This window comes from Puma concolor, chromosome A3 (genome assembly GCF_028749965.1).
Source record: "Puma concolor isolate L17-30 chromosome A3, mPumCon1.1.hap2, whole genome shotgun sequence".
Lineage (NCBI taxonomy): Eukaryota > Metazoa > Chordata > Mammalia > Carnivora > Felidae > Puma > Puma concolor.
The window spans coordinates 125195492-125209504 of record NC_141669.1 but is presented as its reverse complement, the minus strand read 5'-3'; the positions used below and the strand labels follow the sequence as shown (position 1 = coordinate 125209504).

Genomic DNA, 14013 nt, shown 5'->3' with positions numbered 1-14013 from the left:
GGCAGGTTTGTCCTTGGCCATCACCTGCCCATTATACATGTCTTGCGTCTTTCCCCACACAATCTAAATGGGCACCCCAGAATCCTCAGAATCCTCAGAATCCCCAGATTCTCTCTGTCCAAATCAAAATCGACTCTCAAATGTTGATAATTGCTGGAGCTAGATGATGGGTGATGGGCGGTTTCTTTATTTTACCTTTGTTTATGCTTCAAAACCACCTCACAAGGGCGCCTAGGTGGTTCAGTTGTTTGGGCATCCAACTCTTGATTTCAGCTCAGGTCATGATCTCACGGTTTGTGGGTTCAAGTGCCAGGTCGGCTCCATGCTAACAGTGCAGAGCCTGCTTGAGATTCTCTCTCTCTCCCTCTCTCTGCCCCTCCTCTGCTTGTACGTGTGCTCTCTCTCTCTCAAAATAAATAAACTTTAAAAATTTTTTCAAGTAAAAAATAAATAAAATCGCCTTACAAACATTTAGCATGTTTTGCTCTAACATGGAACCTGACCTATCATAAAGAGCTTAGAAGACTAGCCTCCATAACAAGGAATGAGAAGGCATGCTATGGAAGATGGCCATGTCATAATAGAAGAAAGTGACACTGATTCATCCATTCTTTCCATGAACACAAAGTGAGGGCCCATTATGCTAGGATATATAAAGGTCCAGTGAAGGACTCCAGTCCTCAACAAGTTAAGAGTTTGGTACCAAATAAAAAATGAATGCAAAAATAATTACAGAAGAGAACTATCTGTGAGAAACGCTATAAAAAGCAAAGTTCAAACAAAGTGCTATGTGAACTGGGAAAAAAAGTCACATCAGGACATCTTCCATTACGCTGAACTCTCTGGGGCAGCTCAAACTTTGTGTATGAAACAGTAAACATTAACTTAAAATCAGTTAGTGACCCACAAGAAGAAATGGAGCTAAATCCAAAAGCAAAATTAGGGCTGGAATTCCCACGTGCCCTTTTTTATGGTAGTATAAGCATTTCCAGATTGTGAAATCTGGGCCTGTCAGTGAAAAGGGGCAGGACTCCTCTGAAGTCCTGTGATCAAAACATACTGACTGGAGAAGATTTAGCTGTAAAGAAGCTCACCAGAACACCAACTATAACACTAAAAACTGAGCAACAATGTAAATGTCCAACAATTGGGTTTGGTGATATTATTCATTTCAAATGATGCACGGTAATCCATATGTAACAATTAAAAAAATAACAGACATTCTCTCCCTGATGAGATCAGGACTAATCATGGTAAAAAATTCATTAAAAAAAAAAAAACACATAAACAGCCAATTAAAGAGAGAAAGCATTAAAAATGTATGATTTGCCTAATACTTGGGGAGACCAAGGCTTTTTCTTTCAAAATAAGTTCTAGTAATTAAAGTTCCTGCATGAACCACACCCATGATACATGTCTATGTTTTCCAGTTTTTACTGGAAAGACATGTGAAGTAGTCTGAAGGCAAAGTCCTATATTTTGATGAATTTTTTTCCTCAATCTTTTCAGAGGTCTCTTCTGTCTCTAATTTAACAAGAAGTTTATTTTTGTCCTTTACCTTTATCAGGTCTTTCAAACACATTAAACTTGTTTGTTTATTTATTTATTTATTTATTTATTTATTTATTTTAATTGGAAACACTTTGAATTTTTTTTAATGTTTTATTTATTTTTGAGAGAGAGAGAGAGAGAGAGAGAGACAGAGTGCAAGCAGGGAAGGGGCAGAGAGAAAGGGAAACAGGGAATCTGAAGCGGGCTCCAGGCTCTGAGCTGTCTGCACAGAGCCTGACGTGGGGCTTGAACCCACGAATCGTGAGACCATGACCTGAGCCGAAGTCGAACGCTCAACCGAGTAAGCCACCCAGGCGCCCCACATTAAACTTATTTTTCACAAAACAATGTCTTTTTTTTCCCCCTTTATGGCCCCAAATCTCATTAGCCTATGTAACAGTTATTTTGTAATCACAAGAGCAAGTAAAATTGGCGCGAACAGGCTTGGGAACAAACCCAGCTGACTCTTGGTCATCACCATCACCACCATCACCACCACCACCATCACCATCAGCAGCAGCATCGTGACAGATATGTACAATTGTTCACTCTGTGCCAGGCACTGTTCTAAGCACTCTACATACATCAAATCCTGTAACCCTCACAGTCTAGGTACTACTGGGACCATCATTTTACAAGTAAGGAAACTGGGGCACAGTGAAAGTAAGGAACTTACCTGAAGTCACACAACTAGCAAATAGTAGAGTGAGAATTCACATGAGGCAGTCTGGTTCCAAGTTGGTGACCTTAAATGTTTATTTACTTATTTTGAAAGGGAAAGAGAGAGAGAGTGTGTGCACAAGCAGGGGAGAGGCGGGAACAGGGGGAGAGAGAGAATCCCAAGCAGGCCACAGGCTGTCAGCGCAGAGCCTGACGCGGGGCTCGATCCCACAACCTGCAAGATCATGACCTCAGCCAAAATCAAGAGCCAGTCGCTCAGCAGACTGAGCCCCCCAGGTGCCCGGGTTGGTGACTTTAACCACTACACTCAAACACCCTAAACCCAAACAGGTGAGAGCTGCGCTGTGCTGGCGCTGTGGAGCAGAGCTGCCCCACACCAGTGTCTGCAATCCCATTTCTGGGCTCCTCACTACAGTAATGACCAGTCATCTGTGGCTTTTCGAGAGAGAAAATGACTTTTTAAATGACATCAACTAAAATTTAAACGGCCACATGTGGCTAGTGGCTATTGTATTGGACTGCACAGTATACAGTTGTTTACTGGCCGAGAACATTCAGAGGGCCATGGAATTAAACACTACGTTTTATAGTAAAAATGAAGAGGATCTGTTACTCTAGCATCTGTTAAGTGGAGATGAAGAAGCTTCTCCTATGTATTAACTGACATGAAAAGATACTCATGGGGCGCCGGGGTGGCTCAGTCGGGTAAGCATTGACTTGGACTCAGGTCATGATCTCACGGTTCATGAGCTCAAGCCCCACATCAGGCTATCTGTCTGCTGTCAGCACAGAGTCCACTTCAGATCCTCTGTCTCCGTCTCTCTCTGCCCCTCCCCCGCTTGTGCATGCTCTCTCTCTCTCTCAAAAAAAACCAAAAAACAAAACAAAACAAAAAAACATGAAAAGATACTCATGATGGTGTTAAATGGAAAATATGAACTATAACACATGTAGAATATGATTGAAAAGTCATGAATACAGGGGCGCCTGGGTGGCTCCGTCGGTTGAGCGTCCGACTTCGGCTCAGGTCATGATCTCGCGGTCTGTGAGTTCAAGCCCCACATCGGGCTCTGTGCTGACAGCTCAGAGCCTGGAGCCTGTTTCAGATTCTGTGTCTCCCTCTCTCTCTGCCCCTCCCCTGCTCATGCTCTGTCTCTCTCTGTCTCAAAAATAAATAAACGTTAAAAAAAAAATTTTTTAATAAAAAAAAAAAAAAAGAAAAATCATGAATACAGGGGCACCTGGCTGGCTGGCTCAGTCGGCTGAGTGTCTGACTTTGGCTCAGGTCATTATCTCTCAGTTCACGGGTTCAAGCCCTGCATTGGGCTTGCTGCTGTCAGCATGGAGTCTGTTTCGGATCCTCTGTCTCCTTCTCTCTGCCCCTCCCCTATTCATGCTCTCTCAAAATTAAAAATAGAAACTTAAAAAAAAATGATGATTAGAAAGACAGTAAATATATACCAAACTATGGTTTCCTCCAAATGGAGGGTAGTGGAGATTGTCGGTGCCTTCCGTGGTGGGTACTGCACAGTGCCAGGCCTACAGGCATTTTCTCTTCTTCCATAGCAACAGAATCCCTATATTGTTGGGAACAGCAATCTGTCCAACTAAGAGACTACATTCACCAGCGTCCCTCACCTATAAGAAAGGACAATAAGATGTAAACTGAATGTGTTGGTTGGGACTTCCAGTACTTTAAAGCACATCCTTTGTCTTCTCCTTTCCTACTTCTTCCTGCCTTGAGGAAGGATTGTTTGGTTAGAGCCAGAAGCCCAGTGGTGACCACAAGGTGACCATGAGAGTTATAGCCATGGATAAGGACGGTGAAGCAGAAAGAGAGAAAGATGTTGACTGCCTGATGGCACCGTTGAACTGCCATGCCAGCAACAGACAACCTACTTTGGACTTAATTTTTTTGAAAGAAAAATAATTTGTCTTATTTATTTATTTTTAAATGTTTTTTAACATTTATTTATTTTTGAGACAGAGAGAGACAGAGCATGAACGGGGGAGGGTTAGAGAGAGAGGGAGACACAGAATCCGAAACAGGCTCCAGGCTCTGAACTGACAGCACAAAGCCCGATACGGGGCTTGAACTCACAGACCGCGAGATCATGACCTGAGCTGAAGTTGGACGCTTAACCGACTGAGCCACCCAGGTGCCCCTAATTTGTCTTATTTTTTTTTTTTTAATTTTTTTTTTTTTTTTTAACGTTTATTTATTTTTTTGGGACAGAGAGAGACAGAGCATGAACGGGGGAGGGGCAGAGAGAGAGGGAGACACAGAATCTGAAACAGGCTCCAGGCTCTGAGCCATCAGCCCAGAGCCCGACGCGGGGCTCGAACTCACGGACTGCGAGATCGTGACCTGGCTGAAGTCGGACGCTCAACCGACTGCGCCACCCAGGCGCCCCTAATTTGTCTTATTTAAAGCACTGTTATCAGCAGCCAACAGAATTCCTAGCCAACCAATCTATTCAGAGGCCATTCCTCCTCTTCAGAGAAAAACATCCTAATAGAAACACAATTCTGTTCTTGATTGGCCTAAAGATAATTTCGTCCCCCTCATAAATAACTTGTTCAAGAACCAGGCCTAAGCCAAAAGGCACTGCATTGCCTTGATGACAGCAAATGGTTCAAGAATGGGCACATGACCCAATACAGGCCAATGAGATTTTAGGATTAGTATACTGGGGGCTTCTGAGAAAATTTTTCACTTAGAAGAGCAGAGGAAGAGAGAATCTTTCAATTCCTTTGGTGGGTGCTACACACGGACCTGGGGCCCAGAACCACCACAGCTCTTTTGCTGCTGGCCTAAAGATGAAGCCAACAACCTGGGAAGGCCACCACCAAGAGAATCTGAGGGAAAGAAGCCTGGCAATGGATTAAGTTAATGTTGAAGTCAGTCTTACCTCTGGAACAAGTACAAGTTATATGAGCCAAAAACATGCACACTCTTCAAAGAGATTATCTTAAAGGCAATGGAATAGGTGCTAACAGTTATTCAAATACTGTGAGAAAGGCAAATAAGTCAGGTCTTATTACAGACCCCAGGGGCATGCCAAGTTGGGCATCAAAATATTTCTGCACCTTTCCCTCTCCCCTGCTCATTCGCACTCTCTCTCTAAAAAAAAAAAAAAAATCTTTAAAAAAAAGACGCTTTTGTTCTCCTACAGTCATTTGCAAAAAAAGATTACTGAATACATGTACATGTTTCAAAGGCCTCATAATAATGACAACAATTAACATTTATATGCCCAGTACTTACTACCTGCCAGGCCTTGTGCGGAGCCCTTTAGCTCATGCAATCCTCATGAGCTAGTTATATCCATTTTACAAATGCTGAAGCTTAGGAAGAAAAGCTAAGTAACTTGTGCACAAAAGTAGAAAGTGCCTGGGCCAAGATTTGAAGTCATGTCCAAAGGACTCCAATGCCTCCTCACCATGACTTTGTATTGCTTCCTTACGATACATAAAAACACATCTAGGATTTCCCCAAGACCGCGTTATTTTAAAATATGCTATTCTCCAGGGGTGCCTGGCTGGCTCAGTTGGTAGAACATGCGACACTTGATCTCGGAGTTGTGAGTTCAAGCCTCACACCAGGTTACTTAAAAATAAAATAAAATAAATATATATATACTGTTTTCTTGAACCTCTGAGCATACTATATTCACCAAACTACAAGCCCCAGTTTTTCGGTCTGGAAAATATGGCCATATGGACCACGTGTAACATGCAGAGATCATCAAGAACCACTGATGTTAACCCTTGTGCACACAAAAAAGCAATATAATTACATATGTTTAACTGATGTTGAACGGTAGGATGAAACCACCAACTTTTCTATTCTTTTTCAACTTTCCTTTTTCTAAAAAAATTAAGTTTACTTATTTATTTTGAGAAAGAGAGAGAGAGAGGGAGAATGAGTGGGGGATGGGCAGAGAAAGAGGGAGAGAAAGAGAATCCCAAGCAGGCTCCTCTCTGACAGCGCAGAGCTCGATGAGGAACTGATCTCACAAACTGCAAGGTCATGACCTGAGCCAAAACCAAGAGTCAGATGCTTAACTGACTGAACCACCCAGGTTCAACCTCCCCCGTTCATGCTCTGTCCCTCTCTGTCCCAAAAATAAAAATAAACGTTGAAAAAAAAATTTTTTTTAAATAAAAAAATAAAAAATAAATAAAAAAGAAAACCTAGATTCATTTTCCAAACCCTAAAGAAATTCTAGATCTGAGCAATGATCATTAAGAGCTGCTAAAATCATTCTGTGAAAGACTAATGAGAAACTTATAATGGATGGACCATGCTAACAACATCTGAACCCCATGATCAATCTTAAAATCACATCCAGGGAGGGGCGCCTGGGTGCCTCAGTTGGCTGAGTGGTTGACTCTTGATTTCGGCTCAGGTCTTGATCCCAGGATTGTGGGATGGAGCCTTGTGTGGGGCTTTGTGCTGAGCATGGAGCCTGCTTAAGATTCATATTCTCTCTCTCTCTCTCTCCCCTGTCCCTCATTTGTGCACATGATGAGATGCATGGCACCACCTATAAAGTATAATGGGCAAAAAAATTAAGGGAAGAGAGGGACACATTAAAGGGATGCAACCAACCAAATCAAGAATGTGGTAAGTTGTACAGGACAAATGACCTACTTTTTCAACAAATAAAAGCAAGGGGAACGGTGGGGAAGAAAGAGGAGGAGATTGCTATAAATGAAAAGACTTAAGAGACAATCGACCAGATGTAATAGGTGGATCCTGTTTGGATCCCAATTTAATCAATTGTAAAAAGACATTTATGAGACAGCTGAGGAAACTGAATACCAAATAAATACTAGGTGTTTTTTAGGAATTACTACTGTTTGTTTTTCAGGTATGATGATAATGGTATATGATTACAGGGAAAAGGGGGCAAGGGAGAAAAAGTCCTTATCTCTTAGATACATACTGAAGCATTTACAGATAAGATGATCCGTCATCTAAGATATGCTTTAGAATAATCCAGAATGGAAAAAAAAGATCCAAGGTGGAGAGGGAGTAGGGGGTATAGATAGAATAAAACTGACCGTGTCTTGGTAACTATTGAAGCTGGGGTATGGGTATATAGATATTTATCATACTATTCTTTGTACTTTCGTATATGTTTAAAATTTTCCATATTAAAAAGCTATAATATAAAAAGAAAATAAAACCTAGATTCAAACTCCAGAGTTTAGTAGATATAGGACTTTGGAATACTCTTGAATACTCTGATCTTCAATTTTCTCATCTAAAAATGGGAATGATAATGATAATCCTTGCCTCACACAATTTTTAGGAGGAATGAAATGAGATCATGGATTCACATCTTTCGGAAATTCAGCCCTTATAAACTGCAAAACTCTTACATATGTTATCATAATAGTTAGTTCTCTCTCTCTGCGATGGTATGGAAGCAGACAGAGATTGTAGTTTTGTTGGGTTAGAAACAGGTAGGGGCGCCTGGGTGGCTCAGTCGGGTGGGCATCAGACTTCAGCGCAGGTCATGGTCTTACAATTAGTGAGTCCGAGCCCTGCGTCAGGTTCTGTGCTGACAGCTCAGAGCCCGGAGCCTGCTTCGGATTCTGTGTCTCCCTCTCTCTCTGCCCCTCCCCCACTGACACTCCATCTCTCTCTCTCTCTCAAAAATGAATAAACGTTAAAAAAAAAAAAGAAAAGAAAAGAAAAGAAACAGGTAATGGGCTGAGTCTCTTAGAACTTCCCCAAATTTTTGTTTTGTATTATCTCCTTAATATGACAGTGTTTACTGTACATTGGCCCTTTTCTCCCAAAAGGAAAGTGTCAAAATTTATTAACAATAAACTGAAGTTCTCAAACTTGAGTTGTTTATATATCTTGTTTACTTCCTCAATTATTCATACTTCCCCTACTAAAGGTAGAAAGTAAATTTACAGGAGACTGTGGGGTTGAGATAAAACTAAATACAATTAGAAATCAATGTAATCTAAATAGCACTTTGTTTGAAATATTCCAGGTGCTTTTCAAGAGTAGATATGTATCTTTCAGCACTAATACTTCATCTCAAATAAAAGGAAATTAGCAGAGGTTCAAGCCTAAGTAACACAAAGGGAAACTTGGCCCCATCTTGCTTCAGCTTGCAGAATGGGTTGAAGGGAATCAGGGTGATCATTCTATAACACAATTCTGATTAAGTCATTTCCCTTCCTTTCAATGGCTTCCCTCTGCTTTCAGGAAAAAGTCCAAATTCCTGAACAAAGGTTCAGGTGGCTCTCCAGCCTTACATCCTCCCTTTTCCCCTAGTCTAAGCCCCTCTAGGACTGATGTCCCTTGTCATCACTGGTGGGGCGAGTCTTCCACTCTCCTCTCCCTTACCTTTTAGTGGTCAAGTCCGGTTAATTCTCCTGAGGTGTCTCTCAAATCTGCCCTCTCCATTCCATTCCTGCTGCCACTGCCCGAGATCAGGCCTTTTTTTAACCTTTACTCCCCCATCTCCCCAAATAGGACATATCCTTATTGCTTTTTCTGATTATAAAACAAGTCATGCTCATAAAAAAATAAATAAATAAGGCAATAAGGAAAGGAACAAAAGTCTCCCCATGATCTCCTGACATGGACATAAAAAACCCCTCTATTACACTCATATTCATAGCACCATTACTGACAATAGCCAGAAGGTGGAAGCAACCCAAGTGCCCATGTGTGGAATGGATAAACATAATATTTATACATACTATGTACACACAACGTGTACGTATACATACAATAAAATATTATTCAGGGGCACCTGGGTGGCTCAGTAGATTAAGTGTCTTACTCTTGATTTCGGCTCAGGTCTTGATCCTACCCGTGGGCTCAAGCCCCAGCCCCACATTGGGCTCTGCACTGACAATGTGAGGCCTGCTCTCTCCTTCTCTCTCAGCACCTCCCTACCCCGCCATCCATGCGCGTGCTCTCTCTCTCTCATAAAATAATAAACTTTTAAAAATATATATTATTCAGCCTTAAAAAGGAAGGAAATCTGACACAGGCTACAACATGGATGAGCTTTGAGGATATTATGCTAACCGAAATAAGTCAGTCACAAAAAGACAAATATTGTACAATTCCATTTATATCAAGTATCTAGAGCAGTCAAATTCATAGATACAGGAAGGAGAAGGGTGGTTGTGGGGGGGGGGTGCTGAGGGAAGGAGGAAAGGGGGAAAAGGGGAAATTGTTCAATAGATAAAGAGTGTCAGTTTTACAAGATGAAAGAATTCTGGAGATTTGTTGCATAACAATGTGCATATCCTTAGCACTCTGAGCTATATGCTTAAAATGTTTAAGATGGTAAATTTTATGTTATGGGTATTTTGCCATAATTAAAATAAAAAAAAAATTTAAAAAGAACTACTCTTTCTAGACATTTTTCCTATAGATTTGTATGTATACACTTAAAAAAGCAAAAATAGGAACACACTGTACTGTAATGCACTTTTCACACCTAACCATATGATGCAAACATCTTTCTTATATATATAGCTCCCACCTCATTCTTTTTTTTTTTTTTAATATTTGTTCATTTTTGAAAGAGCATGCACAAGGGAGGGAGAGAGAAAGAAGGGGACAGAGGGTCTGAAGTGGGCTCCATGCTGACAGCAGCGAGCCCTAAGCTGGGCTGGAACTCACAAACCTCAAGACCACAACCTAAGCCAAAGTTGGATGCTCAGTGAACTGAGCTACCCAAGCGCCCCTCACCTCATTCTTTTCTAATGGCTAATAGTACATATCACAGGACTGCACCATAATTTAACCAGTCTGTTTTCAACATTATAAAAACATCACAGTCAACATCTTGCATATTTTCTCAATATGTCTTACAATAGGCATCTGCTTTGTTTTTTACATGCCCGGTTTCTCATATCAGTATCAATATTTTCCAAAGGAAAAATACCTCCTTCTTATCCAAACATCCATCCTGTACCTAGCCTCCTCCCCTCTAGCCACTCTTGTTCTATGAGGCCAGCCTGGGCCCATTTATTTGAAAGTTTGTTCCTAGGTATATTATTTTTCATGTTGTTATTTTCATCTCTCCTACAATTTCATTTTCTATTACTGCTTGCATAAAGCTATTGCTTTTTGTCTGTTACACCTGCTTGTTCACTTAACCTTATTATACCTAATTATTTTTACTTAATTCTCTTGAATCTTCTCAGCAGGTCATCGTATCTTACGTAGGTAGACAGTCATACTGTCTGCATAGTGACTAAGAGCAAAAGCTCTAGGTGGCTCAGTCCCGTTGAGCATCTGACTCTTGATTTTGGCTCTGATCATGATCCTAGGGTGGTAGGATCCAGCCCTGTGTAGGATTCTGTGCTGAGCGTGGAGCCTGCTTGAGATTCTTTCTCCCTCTCTCCTGCACCCTTGGCTCTCTTTCAAAAACAAAAAAAAAAAAAAAGAGTTGGATTCAAATCCTGTATGACTTTGGGGAAGCATTTTACCTCAATTTCCTCATCCACAGACTGGGAATCATAATAAAGGCTATCTCACAGGATTGTTCTCAAGATTACATCATTAATTGAGGCTAGTGCATGAAAAGTGCTCAACACTTACTAGTTCAATAAATGTCTAATACAGGACAATAATGAAAATATAACTCACTCCACACTATGCCTTTTATTTTTTGTTGTTGTTGAATTACACTGACATACTCCTTGTCATCAACTGCCTTGCTTTTCACTTCTTCAAAAAAGTAGAAGCTGTCAGACTCCTCGTAAAGATCTGTGCTGTGGATGTTATCCACTCTTACCTTTTTGGGAAAGTAGTGCCATCCGTTTCCCCTTTCATCTCCTGTATTTTCTCAGCCTCTCTCCTCAGTACTTGGCTCTTTGCCATCAGCATTTAAATCTGCTCACGTCTCTCTCATGCTTAAAACTTCACCTTATTCCCCAATCGCTCTCCAGCCTTCTCTCTCTCCCCTCTCTCCCTTCACAGCCAAACTCTGTGAGCTGCCTACACTTTGTCTTTATTTTCTCACATCCCACTCTCTCCTCATCCCACTGATATATTACATTGAACCTTTGGAAGCTGCCGATATTCTAGATTCCACCCCCATCATTTCACCAAATCTGCTCAATTAGGTCCCCAGTGACCTCTATATTTATTCATCCGAAGGACACATTTTAATGTTTAACTTATCTTACTTGAAACCTAAGCAGGATTCTGCAAAATTAACCTCTCCTTTGGCTTTCATGACTGCATTCTCCTGTTTTCCTTCTACTTCTCTGGCCATTCCTTCCTAGTATAGTCTAAATGAACCCTTCTTCCAAGAGTGTACAACACAGTGGCCTCAAATGATCTAGGCCTTTTTTCTTTCTTTTTTTCAAATCTCTCTTGATGGTTCTCTTCCAATGTTAAGTTTCCAGTTGTACTGGATTCATGTACTATACCCCATAAGTGTACCTTGGAACATGTTTGGAATGCATGCTGTGAGGGCAGGAATCTGAGTCCTTACTGCCCCCACAATGCCTGGTGCATAACAGACGCTTGATAAATATTCTTTGAATTGCCATAAATGAATGGCTGCAATGTGAAAAACAGATAAGAGGAATGAAGACCGAGAAGGAGCACAACTCCCCCCATCTTTCTGAAACCATACCTCTGATCAAACACATGCAACATACAACACACACTTACTGCATGCTTAAAATCCTTTGATGGCTCCCCAATGCCCCCAAGCTAAAATCCAAATTCTTCAGAAGTTACAAAGGAGATACAAGGAAAGTCGTTCTGAAGCAGCACCTGCTTTTCTCTCAAACATCATCTAGCCAGACCACTTCCACTTCTTGGAATCTGTCTCTAGCCAGCCTATGAAATCCTTGCAGATGCCCAAAAAGGCTGCACTCTAGCTCTGGGGCTTTGCACATGCAGCTCTCTCTGCCTAGAACATTGTGCACTTCACAATGCTCATCTGGCCAATACAAAGGCAGCCTTCATGTCTCATTTTGGAAGTCATCTTCTTTGACCACCTTCCCTAGCCTCATTTCCTGAAATCTAAGTTAACTGCCTTCTCTAGGCATTCACGGTCCCCTGTATGTCCAAAACCACAGCTTGAAGCACAATGCATTCCTGTTTATACGGTAAAACCGTGGAGTTCCCTGAGGACAAGACGTCTCATTCACTCCACCCGTGGCGTGAAGATCAGCCCAGGCCCCGGCACACAATACATGCTCAGTGATGGACTTCCTTGTAGTAGTAGCACTGATAAAAGCTCCAAGATATTGAGAACTTACCTGCAAGGGTTTTAAATATAAATTTAGTTTGCCTTATAAGACAGCTATTATTATGCCCATTTTGCAGATGGGAAAACTGATGTATAATGAAGTCAATCCTCTCTGGCCCCAGGAGAGTCGCACCGACACACATTTTCCGCAGTTTTGAGTTATTCCCCAACACCCAAATAAGAGGGGTTTTCTTTTTCTCAGAAACTTGCAGGTCAGAAGGAGCAATGGGCCCAAAATACAGTAAACAGCCAACAGCGCACTCCAAGCCAGCGCCAAGTGGGGTTGCAGGGCAGGAGGGGGTGCCGCCCCGGCGCGGCGCAGGGGATTCAGGTCTGGCCCCAGCCTCCTTCCCGGGGGTCCCCCGCGCTCCAGCCCCAGGTCTGCTGCGACGAGTCGACGCCGAAGCGGCGTGTTTGGGTCGCGACTGCCCGCCCGGCCCTGCTCACCTGCAGTCCCGCCGCCTCGCTGAGCCGGGGCCGCCGCCGGCCCGCTGCGCCTCCGCCGGGCTGCTTGGCGCCCGCAGCGCGCAGCGGAGCGCGTTGCCTTGGCGACCGGAGCTGCCGAACTCCCGCGGCGGGCGCTACGGCGGCTCGGAAGGGACCGGGACGGTTCGCGTCCCCTTCAGCGGCCCCAGAGCCGCCAGAGGAGGGAAAGGGAGTGGGAGTTGGGGTCCTGAGCCGTGAGGAACCAGGGTGGGGTTTGGCAGCCTGAAACTAGGCCCCAGGAGAAAAGGAAAGGAAAGAAATGCTGAGGGAAAGGGAAACAGTAAGGCAGGGGAGGGGTGGGGACTTGTACCTCGGATCCCGCCTTTGCCTCGGTTTATCTCTCTGTAACCAGATACGGGGACAGTTGGAGGAGAGAACGGGGCCATAGGCGGAAGCTTGCTAGACTGGGAATATTTAAAGACAAGAAAACTGATGTGGGAGGAGTGGCAGATGCGTTTCCCTTTAATCTCAGAAGGGGTGGTGTGGCAAAGAATGAATAAACTTGTTTCTTTGGGCTCAAGGTGAGAATTAGATCATCAGATTGCATTTTAATATGGCAAATTTAGCTTCTGATCAGCAATTATATTTCTTGAAATAACCCTGCAAATATATTGAAACATGGGCACAACGGATATTCATTGCTCCACTGTTTGTAAAAGCACACTGGTTGAGACCAGTCTAAATGTCCATCGGTAGATGCACCCATAAAATGAATTTCTACAGCAAGAATTAAGAGAGACCGAAATAAAGATGTAAATAAAGTCTAGATAAAGACCTGTCTTCAAGCTCTGTTTACACCAATGGTCTCCAAACTAGTCCTGTCTTTGTATCTACTATTACTTCCAACTTACCAACCTTGCCCCAGTCTATTCTCCACACTGAAGCCAAAATGTCCTTTTTAAAATGTAAACATGATCATGTCCTTCCCCTGTTCAAAATCTTTCAACAACCTTCCCATCATATTTGGAATAAAATCCGGAATTGTTCACCATGTTCAGCTTCATCTCTCACCATTTCCCCTCTTGTTCAT

General features: G+C 42.5%; 1 protein-coding gene across 2 annotated transcripts in view; it reads right to left on the bottom strand.

The window, feature by feature from the left end:
- PKIG (cAMP-dependent protein kinase inhibitor gamma) overlaps positions 1–14013 on the bottom strand; it is a 93775-nt gene that overhangs the window by 75699 nt on the left and 4063 nt on the right. Inside the window, exon 1 of one of the 2 annotated variants that reach the window (XM_086702295.1) lies at positions 12945–13085. The exons of the other annotated variant lie outside the window; for it this stretch is intronic. The gene's annotated coding sequence lies outside the window, so the exon portion shown is untranslated. Of the gene's footprint in view, positions 1–12944; positions 13086–14013 lie in introns of those variants that run through there. 2 annotated transcript variants of the gene reach the window in all.